Raw genomic sequence first — 13652 nt, forward strand, 5'->3', positions numbered from 1 at the left:
GACAGCTTTCACATCATTTAGTTAGCAGAGGATGGTAATTCTAGCAGACCAAGATTTGCCAAGGTGCAAGTGTGATACTGATGGACTTTTTGGAAAACCTGAGGGCCTTGGACCTAGGGGGCTCAGGCCACAAAACCAGACAGGGAGCAGAGTTTACCAAAGACTGCACATTTTTTTGTTAAATGTCAAACTCATGAACTCTGCTGACAAATGAACTAAAGCAAAGTGCAGAAAGTAGAAGGAAAGATACTACTCAGCAACAAGGTTTATGATTAGTTATAACTTACGGCTAGCCCAACTTTCTGGTAGGTCTTGAGATTTTTAGTCCCACAATTAAACTACTGAGTTCCAGAACTAATCTACAATTCAGTCAGGATCCTCACTCATTAACCCTTGCCAACTAGCCAACTTTTTCCATTGTTCAGGTTACCGAGACTCTGGCCTTTAGCAAAAGCAACTTAACTTCCTAACCACCTAGCCCCTCAATTACTTTATCCATTCACTCAAACAGTATTTACCAAACATAAACATTAAGCATTATGCTAAGCTCTATGGATAAAATGGTGATAGCTAAATTTTAGTCTTCCATGGGAAGACAAATGACAGCTAAATAATGGGTGATAATATTCTATAATAATAGTAAAAAGGGGCCAAAGGGCCCAATGTTTAGATTTGCCTGCGGAATCACATTATGGTTCCTAGAACACTTCATAAGAACAGTCCTTCCCAACCCACTGATTTGGGGCTTGGCTCTGTGGCTTACTTTGGCCAATGTGGGGGTAGGTGTTAAGTGACAGGAGTGCCAGTTCTAAGTCTAGACCTAAAGAGGACATTTATATTTTTACTTGCCCCTTTGCACCCTGCCATTGCCTCGTGCACAGCAAAACACACAAAGTCCTCCCTGCTGACTTAATGAACCATGAGTACAATCATAAATGCTACATGCTACTGGAATAACTAACTTATACACCTATTAAACAGGCTTACTACGGGTAAATATAAAATTCCCATCAGATTTTTGAAAAATCAAAACTTGTCTGCAGAAATAGGGATCAGTGGTAAAGATGGGTGGCAGGCACACAGGAGTTCAGTATATTATTCTCTCTACTCTATGTACTATGTATGTTTGGACATTTCCATATTAAGGTTTTTTAAAAACACATGTTGCAGTGCTCAAGAGCTACAGAGATATCAGGACAGAAACAACTAACAAGTCCCAAAAGCAAAGTCACCCCACAATCTAGGATAAGAAAATATTGAAACTTGGAAAAAACATAAAACATTCAAGTCAGGGAGCTGCTCTCAGTTTTATAAGTATCAGTCATACACAGTATGGATGAGATTAACTGTCTAATTAAAACCTTTCCAGAATTGATCTTTCTCATAAGGGATTTGGAAAAGTATCCCTACTCCTCTGAATGCCACTCCTAAGGCAAGAAAACGCATTGAGAAAGGTCCTAAGAAGGGAATTTGGAGACTCAGTCTGAGTGCATGACCTTGGTTGAGTCACAACCTTAACAGAGACATACAAGAAAAGAAAGAAGCTAACAATCCGTAAAGTTACTGATTTTTAAATTTTAAATAAAATAAGCTATTGGTCTCTTTTTGTGCCACACACTGGTAACCCCAAGTCTCAACCTAACTTCAGCTTGCCTTTGGAATAATTCTGGACTGGATAATAATAATAATAATAATAACTGGATCAGTTATGTACAGAGATATAAACATATGCAGGGAGTGGGGAGGCATAGAATTTGGGAAAAAAATGGTTAGCAGAAAGAATTACTTCTATAGACTATAAAGGTGCCTGGGTGGCTCAATGGGTTAAATGTCCAACTTTGGTTCAGATCATGATCTCATGGTTCATGAGTCTGAGCCCCATGTTTGGCTCTGTACTGACAGCTCAGAACCTGGAGCCTGTGTCAGATTTTCTGTCTCCCTCTCTCTCTGCCCCTCCCCTGTTCACGCTCTCTCTCTCTCTCAAAAATAAACATTAAAAAAATGTAAACTATAAAAAGATTATGACAACAAGAGTGTGCCTAATGGTATTCCTAGCGCACTCTAAATGACTGACTTAACCATGTTTATGACCCAGTCTCCCTCACTAGATTGCCAGCTGCTGGGCTCCTTAGTTTCAAAATATGTCTTAATATCAGTTTTCTGGGTGAATACAGATGAATGGAATAATTATAATTGGCCCTAAAAATAAAGCTGCATCATTTAGATCAGCTTCCTAAAATGTAAAAACTGTTTTTACAGCCTATAAACTTAAGAACTGTAAAAATTTGTCAAAGTATGCTGGGAAGTGATAATATAAGTGAAAATGCAAAGGTAACAGTAATAAAATCTGGGAAGATGGGAATAAAGAAACAAAATACACTTCAGCCCACTCTGCATTCCAATGAATAAGGGTCACCTAACATTCAGGAAAGCACTCCTTAACTTGAAATTAGCTCCTTTGACCATTAATATAATGAAGCATTGTTCTTAATTATCATTCAAATTCTATTGAGGAAGTGACTACCTAAAGTTCCCTCGGCCATAAATCTCCCTTTTATTTTGTAAAAAAATTTTTTTTACATTTATTTATTATTGAGGGACGGAGATAGGGCACGGATGGGGTAGGGGCAGAGAAAGAAGGGGACACAAAATCCCAAGCAAGCTCCAGGCTCTGAGCAGGCTGTCAGCACAGAGCCCAATGCAGGCCCGAACCCGCGAACCTCAAGATCATGACCTGAGTCGAAGTCTGTTGCTCAACCAACTGAGCCACCTAGGCGCCCCTAAAACTCCCTTTTATTATTATTTTTTGACTTTTTATTTTTTATAATAGTTTATTGTCAAATTGGTTTCCATATAATATCCAGTGCTTCTCTCCACAACTGCCCTCCCTCCATGACCATCACCCCCTTCCCCCCATCCCTCCCCCTTCAGCCCTTGGTTTTCAGTACTCAATAGTCTCTCATGATTTGTGTCCCTCTCTCTCCCCAGCTTTCTTTCCCCCTTCCCCTCCCTATGGTCCTCTGTTAGGTTTCTTCTGTTAGACCTATGAGTGCAAACATATGGTATCTGTCCTTTACCACCTGACTTATTTCACTCAGCATGACACCCTCGAGGTCCATCCACTTTGCTACAAATGGCCATATTTCACTCTTTCTCATCGCCATGTAGTACTCCATTGTATATATATACACCACATCTTCTTGATCCATTCATCAGGTGATGGACATTTAGGCTCTTTCCATAATTTGGCTATTGCAGAAAATGCTGCTATGAACATTGGGGTACATGTGCTCCTATGCATCAGCATTTCTGTATCCCTCGTAAACCTCCCTTTTCAAAGTCTGAACCGCATCTATCGACAGGATAGATAATGGATTTTCTCTTTTCTTTTGTTAATGTGATGTATCACATTATTTGCGATAAATTTGCGAATATTGAACCAGCCTTGTAACCCAGGAATGAATCCCACTTGATCATAATGGATAATTCTTTTTATATGCTGTTGAATTTGATTTGCTAGTATCTTGTTGAGTATTTTTGCATCCCTATTAAGGATATTGGCCTGTAGTTCTCTTTTTTTGTTGGGTCTCTGTCTGGTTTAGGAATAATCAAAGTGATTTGTGCTTTATAGAATGAGTCTGGAAATCTTCCTTCCATTTCTATTTTTTGGAATAATTTGAGAAGGATCAGTGTTAACTTTGCTTTAAATGTCTGGTAGAATTCCCCTGGGAATCCATCCAGCCCTGGGCTTTTATTCGTTGGGAGATTTTTGATAGCAGAAAAAGCATTTGACAAAGTACACCATCCCTTCTTAATAAAAACCCTCGAGAAAGTCAGGATAGAAGAAACTTACTTAAACATCATAAAAGCCACTTATGAAAAGCCCACAGCCAATGTCATCCTCAATGGGGAAAAACTGAGAGCTTTCCCTCTGAGATCAGGGACACGACAGGGATGTCCACTCTCACCACTGTTGTTTAACATAGTGCTGGAAGTCCTAGCATCAGTGATCACACAACAAAAGGGAATAAAAGGCATCAGAATCGGCAAAGAAGTCAAACTTTCACTTTTCAAAGATGACATGATACTCTACATGGAAAATCCCATAGACTCCACCAGAAGCCTTCTAGAACTGATCCATGAATTCAGTAAAGTTGCAGGGTACAAAATCAATGTACAGAAATCAGTTGCATTCTTATACACCAAAAATGAAGCAACAGAAAGAAAATCAAGAAACTGATCCCATTTATAGTTGCACAAAAAAGCATAAAATACCTAGGAATTAACCTAACCAAAGATGTAAAAGACCTGTATGCTGAAAACTATAGAAGACTTATGAAGGAAATTGAAGAAGACACCAAGAAACGGAAAAGCATTCCATGCTCATGGATCGGAAGAATAAACACTGTGAAAATGTCATTATTACCCAAAGCAATTTACACATTCAATGCAATTCCCATGAAAATTGCACCAACATTCTTCTCAAAGCTAGAATAAGCTATCCTCAAATTCGTATGGGACCACAAAAGACCCCGAATAACCAAAGTAATATTGAAGAAGAAAACCAAAACGGGAGGCATCACAATCCCAGACCTTAACCTCTGCTACAAAGCTGTCATCATCAAGACAGTATGGTATTGGCACAAAAACAGACACATGGACTAATGGAATAGAGTAGAGAGCCCAGAACTGAACCCACAATTTCGTCCTCAACACATTTCCAGAGGCAAGGGAATCAAGAACAAAAACGAACTATTGGGACCTCATCAAGATAAAAACCTTCTGCAATGCAAAGGAAACAAACAAACAAAAAGAAAGGCAACCGACAGAATGGGAAAAGATAGTGGCAAATGGCATAATGGATAAAGGGCTAGTATGCAAAATCTACAACGAACTCACCAAACTCCATACTCGAAAAATGAATAATCCAGTGAAGAAATGGGCAAAAGACCTGAACAGACACTTCTCCAAAGAGGACATCCAGATGGCCAACAAACACATGAAACGATGCTCAACATCACCCATCATCAGGGAAATACAAATCAAAACCACACTGAGATACCACCTCATGCCAGTCAGAGTGACTAAAATGAACAAATCAAAGAGACTATGGATGCTGGTAAGGATGTGGAGAAACGGGCACCCTCCTACACTACTGATGGGAATGTAAACTGGTGCAGCCACTCTGGAAAACAGTGTGGAGGCTCCTCAAAAAACTATCGATAGAACTCCCCTATGACCCAGCAATAGCACTGCTAGGGATTTATTCAAGGGATACAGAAGTGCTGATGCATAGGAGCACATGTACCCCAATGTTCATAGCAGCACTTTCTACAATAGCCAAATCATGGAAAGAGCCTAAATGTCCATCACCTGATGAATGGATCAAGAAGATGTGGTATATATATATATGCAATGGAGTACTATATGGCAATGAGAAAGAATGAAAAATGGCCATTTGTAGCAAAGTGGATGAACCTCGAGGGTGTCCTGCTAAGCGAAATAAGTCAGGTGGAGAAGGACAGATACCATGTTTTCACTCATAGGTCTAACAGGAGAAACCTAACAGAGGACCATAGGGAGGGGAAGGGAGAAAGACAGTTGGGGAGAGAGAGGGACACAAATCATGAGAGACTATTGAAAATTGAAAACGAACCTAGGACTGAAGGGGGAGGGGGAGAGGGGAAGAGGGTGATGGTCATGGAGGGGGACACTTCTGGGGAGAGGCACTGGGTATTATATGGAAACCAATTTGACAATAAACTATTATAAATTAAAAAAAATAAAAGTCTGAACTAGCTAACCTGTAGTTTGAATACTCTGGAATCTATAAAATATATTATTACCTGCAAAGATGATACCCACAAACAAGTCAAGTTTATCTACAGTTCTAATCCCAATAGGATAGCTTCACAAATCCAAAATCAGACCTCACATAAATACAGCTTTTTTTTTTTTTTTTTTTTTTTTAAGAGAGTGCAGGCAGGCTCACAAGCAGGTGAGAGGGACAAAGAGAGGCAGGGGATGGGGGAGGGGAGAGAGACAGAATGAACATCTTAAGCAGGCTTCATGCTTAGTGCAGAGCCTGGCATGCTGCTCGAACTCACAAACTGGGAGATCATGATCTAAGCCAAAGTCGGACGCTTAACCAATTGAGCCACCCAGGCACCCCTGAAACAGATTATGTTTTATCCTTGAGGATTAACTATGAAGTACGGCCAGGTTTAAAGACAGCTGTTTAGCTGAAACAGAAAATTTGCTGTTTCACTTCAACTATGTTCCCAAATCAAAGATGACAAGCTTCAGGTGATAACGTGCCTATCCTACCTCTCAGAGGGACTCAGGCAGAAGGTCCATTCTCCTCTTCTCCAGCTATTATTATTACTTATAATGTGGCCATCTGTTCAATAAACATGTACTAAACAGCTCTAATATGCCAGATGTCAGAATAAAGATGATTTGATCAAAAGTCCCTGACCTCAAGGATTCCACAGCTGAGTAAAATGATCTGAAATGACCCATTTTAACTTTAAGCACACTTTTAAAGGCTCTTGGAATTTTCCGCTTATTATTTCTAAATTTTAATTTAGTTTTCAAAGGTGAGTTTACTTATATGAATAAACATTAACTTTCATTAAGTACAACTTATGTTGAAAATGAAATAAATATATCTTAAAGAAAATAAAGTTCTGAAATTGGTCCTTCTTCTTAACTATGGAGAACACATAAGGAACAGGAAAAGATGGGACTAGTATTCTACCATCTGTGAGATAAGCTGATATTAAGATTTGCTTTGGAAAATGACTAATAGTAGGCAACACAATTATGAAAGTTATATACTGTTAAAACATATACCAACAGAAGTACATTTACAGCTTTAAACTTGTGATGGCATTTTTGACATTTCATTTTCACAAAACTTTGAAAGGAATACGGTAAGGGCTCTATGAAGAGAAAACCGGTACAGAGATGTTAAGTAACTTCTCAAGAAGTGGGTAGGTAGCAGAACCAGGGCTAGAATCCAGCCTTTTGCCTTTCCCACTGGAGTCTTCATTTAGACCCAGAGGTGGAACAGAAGGAAGTAGCAGCTCCAACCAGGCTGTCAGTGTAAATCATCATCTGCCCCATCTACTCCTCCTTGTATTCTGACCATGGCTTCACCATCCTCATTACCTAAACTGGATACATGGGCCAAGAGTACCAGATGGAGTATACCTTTGTGAAATACAGCCTCAAATCTCCATGGCTTTCCCAATCCTAATTCAGCTTCAACAAGGATGCTGTCACACTGCTCTATAAAACACATCTATGCTATCTCATTCACCTGCTTAAAAACTTAGAATGGCAACCCAATATTTACAAAAAGAAGTTCAAAATTTGAAATTATCTAAGACCTTTCCCCATTTGTTCCCACCTAACTTTTAAATCTTATTTTCCAATACTATAATTCACATACCCTGTGATACACCAGAGGTCATTCTTACTCCTTCTCCAACTCCATACCTTTGTTTACATTAGCTCTTTAATCTTTTAAGGAGCAAATTCAAAATGTACCTCCACAATGAAGCCCTGCTTGAACTCCACAAACCCGAGAAATCAATCTTTTCTGAATTTCTTAAATCTACACTTCTCTTTGGACACTTTTCTAGCCTGTATTAAGGTTATTTATGTATATGACTTATATCCCCTTCATAGTGGCTTCCTGTGGACAGGTGCTTATTTCATTTACTCAACCAACAAATACTGACATGAATATATACTATGCTCTAGGAATGGAATACAGCAGTGAATAAAACAGACCAAAACCCTCTCTTATGGAGTCTACCTTGGGTTGGAGGTAGAGCAAGACAATTAAAAAACAAAAAACAAAAAACCATTATATTGGAAGGTGGTACAGAAATGCTATGGTAAGGGAGTTGAGGAGCTATGGGTTGAGGAGCTTCCATTTCAACTAGGTTAGTTAAGACGCCTAGTGGAGAAGACAACATTGAGTAAAGCCCTGAAAGAAACAGGAAAAGAACAAAGCAGAGAAAAAATGCAAAGGCATGGAGCTATGAAATGTTAGCAGCTTTCCAGGAAAAGAAAGGCCACTGTGGCTGACACTGAGTGAACAATGGTAGGAAGGCTACCACAGCAGGATATTTTTATATAAAAGAAATATCCTGAAAACAAGTATAATTCTTTTTTATTATTTCCCTCTAATAGTAATAGCTAACACTTATTGAACACCTATGAAGCACTGTTCCAGGTAACTGATGTACATTATTCCTAATACATACAATGATAAGAAGATATTTTTATCCCCACCTTACAACTAAAGAAACCAAATCTCCAAGGGACTAAATCACATGCAGAGGACCAAAGAGAAAGTTACACAGTCTGAAATGGGACCTAAGTGTGTACTAGACTCTAGTTTTATATGGGTTGCTCACACTGAATGAAAACACTGGAGTTTTTAATCTTTACTTCTGTTTGGTTTCCACTGCTTTAACTTTTTCCAATCTCTTATTTTGCTAATTATTTAAAAAACTTTCTTTAATGTTTATTTTCAGAGAGTAAGTGTGAACGGGGGAAGAGCAGAGAGAGAGGGAGACACAGAATTTGAAGAAGGCTCCAGGTTCTGAGTTGTCAGCACAGAGCCCGAGGCGGGGATCAAACTCCCTGAATAAAGTTGGCCAACTTAATCAACGGAGTCACCCAGGCGCCTGCCAATTATTTTTAAAAACAGTACTTATAAATATTGCAGAACCTAAATCTCCAACCCTAACTTAGCAACATCAGTTATAAATTAAAATTTTAACTTACATGTAAGTTTAATATGGTCTCTCTTATGGAAAAAAAAGGCTGGAAGAGGTTAGAGATGATTTATTCACTCTCATTTCCTTGTAAATAATTAAAGTTTAAAACCCTGGTAGAGTACCTCTGGCCTGGAAAGAAGAAAATACAGAAGTAGGCAAAAGGACTGAATAGTTGCTAAATAGTTTCAAAAATTTGGCTACTAGCCTCCATATACCTTTTACTTACCAACATGACACCTACTCAACTAATCATAAATAACATAGTGCTTCAGAGGCTTACTTCAATGAAACAGAGATCTCTATTCTCCCATTTTTCCTTTTATTACTTAAAAAAATACTAACTGGGCATATGGCATATAGAGAATTTCTAAAAATAGAACCAAAATGTAGTCCAGTATTAAACGAATTGAAAAACCTAGTGAAGAAATTAAAGACACAAATACAAAAGTAAACGTATATTGAGTTTTGTACAGCTGTATGGAGAGGGAGACAGGATTAAAAGACTATAGTTTTGTACAGCTGTATGGAGAGGGAGACAGGATTAAAAGACTATAAAAGTTAGGAAATTACAAGTCATGTTCAAAATGTTACGGCTGACTTCTAAAACTTGTTCAACGGTCAGTTAACACCTCCGCAGTAGCTGAAACAATCTTCTAAAACTCACAACCAAACGAAAAGTATGTGAATGAGCTGAATGAACTAGCGCCCTGAGAGGGACAAGCCAGATTTCCATGGGATTTAATAGCAACCCAATTCGTAGTGGGATTCCTCGATGCAGGATAATAGTTAAAGCCCTTCCATTTCAGAACACACGTGTTCCCAGGGAAGAGAAAGGCGCCCCTGAAGGGCCCCTGCCAACCCAAGACGGGCAGACTCGCCCACAGCCCCTTCGCGTTTGCTTGTAAGAAAAAAATAAATACTGGCGACCTCATCCCAACGGGAGGTCCCCCATGCGGCTTCCCCGCCACTACCTGGCCCTAGTCACCTCCGCTCACACGCCCACACAGGCCGCACGGGCAGCCCACTCTTGAGCTCGCTCGGCCAGCGCCTTAGTCGCTGTCCAGTAGGAGGTGAGAGCATCCGGAGCTGAAGCCGTGCGCGCCGTCTCCTCCATGGGGGAACGCCGAAGGGAACCCGCCCCGGACGACCTGCGACCACCGTCGCCGCCGCACCGGGACCTAGAGCTGCCGCGGAGGAGAGCCTGGGCGCGGTCGAATGACGCAAGAGGAGGCGCGCGCACGCGCAGCGCCGCGCCGCGAAGGCCCGCCCCCGGTCCCCCTTTCTGTGGATTTCCGGTTTCTTTAGATAGACTTGGGTCTTGGAGAGCAAGAAGGGTGGGGCGGGATGAAGGAAGAAGTGGTGACAATAGTTTGCAAAGTAGGTTCCACGATCAGGTCATTGAAATCAAAGAACTGTGTGCTGCTTGCTTAAAATGGGAATTTCCTTGCGCGGTTACTGTGTAAAGTTTTAAGCGGTGTTCCTAGCAATCCCCTAGGGAAATGTTGCTCCGAGTGCAAGGGGCGGAGCTAGAGGTGGGCCTGGAGGCTGGAGGCGGGTCCGTGAACGCAGAGGTGTGGAACCTAGTTTTGGCCGTGGGGTGGGGCTCCAAGTGGGGCTCCTCTTTCCCAAAGGTTACCTAATCAAACCCGGGAAGATGGCATTCTTTTGGCAAGAAAGTGGTTTGGTAAAAGGGTCTCTTGAGACACTTGGAGCAGAGATGTATTTCTTATGAGATACATAGACAGCCCACTGTTAGGCTAACCCGCCTTGGCTTCCTCTGGAATGAAGAACTGCCTTTGAACCCACAATCATGGTTTTCTCTAAAATGGACAGAGGGCTCATGTATAAGAGGAGGAGGCAGAATGGGGTGCGATTAGCCAGATCAGGTTATAGGTGCCAAGATCATCTGGGTATGTTCTGTTTCTGAATAGATTAAACACACACACACACACACACACACACACACACACACACACGAATTTGATATGTAAATCATGTTGAATGGGATTTTTTTTTTTTTTTTTGAGACGGAGCACAAGCTGTGGAGGGGCAGGGAGGAGTAGGGGAGAGAGAGAATCTCAAGCAGGCTCTGCATTGTCAGCTCAGAGCCTGAGATGGAACTTGAACCCATGAGCCATGGGATCAAGACCTGATCTGAAATCAAGGGTCCCTTGACCACCAACTGACCCACCCAGGTGTCAGGGGTGGGAATGTTTTTTAAATGAGTGCGTATTGAACCAGATAATGCCAAATATAATTTGCTCTTTTCAGACTAGTCTAATTGGACTACACAGCCCCTGACCACTCTGGTTTTGTTATAATGACTATGCAGCTGCTAATTTAAAAGCTTTTAATCTTCAGTGAACTTGGTGACCAACTAATTGTGACATTTTAGAACTGACTTAGAGGACCTTTTTTGCTTACTTCTTTGGTCTCAGCCAAATTCTAGCTAGATTCCATAGCCAAATAAGCAGTTACATTGAATACTGAAAGATGGTTGGCATGGTCTCTAAAGATGGTCTCTAATGATGTAGTACATTGAGGGAAAATGGCTCCAATTCTCTACTTATCCATGTGCCCAAACATTTTGCTTTGCAGCTCCACTCCATCCCCTGATTCTGCCTTGGCCTCAGAACTGGGGATGGTTTTTGGTTAAGAAAATGTAGTGGTTCCCAGCCTAAATTATGCTAAGAAACCTGGACTAGTTTGCTGGAGACGGTGACCACCTGGAACAGAGCAACTTGCAAAACTACCCAGATGAACCATACTATGTCCAGACTCCAGAGACTGAGCCAACAGACTGATCCAATTGGTTGAATGTGCTGTTGATCCACAGACCTCTGAAAAAGACTAAATGTTGTTTTAAGCCACCAGTTTTGATGTGGGATGATCAGTAGCAATAACTAACAAATGTCAACAGATACCTGTAGGAGGCAGATGATTATAATGAAAGTAGTCATTGGTTTGTATGAATGCTTAGAAATTGTGTTAATTTAACTTAAGGAATTTGTTTGCAGGTCTTTTCTGCCAGTATTCTAATCATCCCAGCAAAGCCCTGCCTCATCTAATCAGCTTTCTCTTTGTTGTAGTCCATAGATTCCTCTCACCTTTATCTGGTCCTCCCATCCGAGACACTTAACAGTTACATTACACAATGCATTGTTTCATAAGTGTATATAACATACCTTGCTAACATTATGCAGGCTCCTTAAATGCCCACATCACTCTCTAGCACATGATGTTGCATTTCTATATATAATGTGAGTGCTCAAGCATTGATCATAAGATATTTAAAAAATGTTTAAATCCACTTCCTTTTCAAACATTGCTGGTGGAATTATAAAATGGTGCAACTTCCTTGGAAAAGTTTGGCAGTTCCTTAAAAAGTTAAACATGTATCAACCATATGACCTAGATGTTCTATTCCTAGGTATTTATCCAAAAGAAATGAAAGCATATATCCATTAAAAGACATGTAAATGAACATTCAATAGCAGCTCTATTTGTAATGGCCAAGAAAAATGGAAACAACTCAATGTCCAACAATAAAGCAACCGTGAATGAGCAACTGTGGTGTATCCATATAATAGATTAGCACTGAACAATAAAAGGGAATAAACTATTGATACATGTTATAACATGGCCAAATTTCAAAATAATTTTGGTAAGTGAGAAAAGCCAGACAAAAAGAGTATATAATTATTGTAATATATAGCAGCAAAGTAGGTGGTTGACTGGGAGTGGAGGGAACAAGAAAGGCAGAAGGATTATAGTAGAGTAAAAAGATACTTTGGGGTGATGTATATATTCATTGTTTTGCTCATGGTGATGCTTTCAAGCTATAACATCATATGATATATATCAAAACCTACTAAATGTGTATTTTATATATGTGCAGTTTACATGTCAATTATACCTCAATAAAGCTATGAGAATTTTTGTCAATTAGTAGAAGCAAGTTATATAAGCAAGATTTCTTTATGAAACAGTATTTTTGAAAATCATATATTAGTAAATCAAATAGTTTTCTCAAATTATTTTGAGTTGCTCTCCTATGTTTGGTTTTGTTACCACAGAGGCCAGTCAAGAGTACGAGAACAGCATGAACAGATGATTATTTTGTCTTTAGCTCCACTCCCTGTCACTAGTTAAGTTTGCCTTTTGTCCTTCCAAAGTCAATAGTGGGATTCTTTAGCATTTTATTTATTTTAAATATCAAATTCTAATTAGTTAATATACAGTGTAATATTAGTTTTAGCTGTATAATATAGTGATTCATCACTTCCATACAGGGCCATGTGTTCATCTCAACAAGTGCATCACCTATTTAACCTTAATCCCCATCATTTATTTAACCCATTCCCCCACTCATCTCCTCTCTGGTATCTCTAGAATTTTAAAGGTTTTATATAAATGTTTTCCAATTAATATTATTAAGTTTACTCAGACCATAGAAGACTTACAAATGTAGTAGGGCATTTTCTAAAAACATTTGTTGGAAGGAGAGAAGAGAGCTCTCTGGAAAAGATAGTAGTAACTTGAGGTAAATTTAGGTAGATCACTAGGATATTCATTAAAGGCCAGGCATTAGCTTTTAATAAGTGCCTCATTAATGAAATGGGGAATGGATATGTAAGGCAGAATAATGTCCACTTCCCCAAAGATTTCCACAGTTCTAACCCTTAAAACCTGTTACTATGTTACCTTAGAGGCAAAAGAGACTTTGCATGTGTGATTCAACTATGGGTCCTGAGATGGGGAGATAATTCTGGATTATCCAAGTGGGTGCAAAATAATTACAAGGTTTTTTTGTAAGAAGAAGGCAGGGGCACCTGGAGGCTCAGTAGGTTAAGT

The 13652-nt window shown here is 39.7% G+C and overlaps 1 protein-coding gene across 4 annotated transcripts in view; it reads right to left on the minus strand.

The window, feature by feature from the left end:
- NIPA2 (NIPA magnesium transporter 2) overlaps window positions 1-9999 on the minus strand; it is a 28544-nt gene extending 18545 nt beyond the window's left edge. The window contains exons 1-2 of one of the 4 annotated variants that reach the window (XM_029951336.1): window positions 9784-9999; window positions 8806-8927 (exon numbers count right to left, since the gene is read on the minus strand). The gene's annotated coding sequence lies outside the window, so the exon portion shown is untranslated. Of the gene's footprint in view, window positions 1-8805; window positions 8928-9769 lie in introns of all 4 variants that reach the window. The other 3 variants (XM_029951335.1, XM_029951338.1, XM_029951337.1) reach the window with 3 other exon arrangements.
- Window positions 10000-13652: the final 3653 nt, after the last annotated feature.

Source organism: Suricata suricatta, chromosome 9 (assembly GCF_006229205.1).
Source record: "Suricata suricatta isolate VVHF042 chromosome 9, meerkat_22Aug2017_6uvM2_HiC, whole genome shotgun sequence".
Taxonomy (NCBI): Eukaryota; Metazoa; Chordata; class Mammalia; order Carnivora; family Herpestidae; genus Suricata; species Suricata suricatta.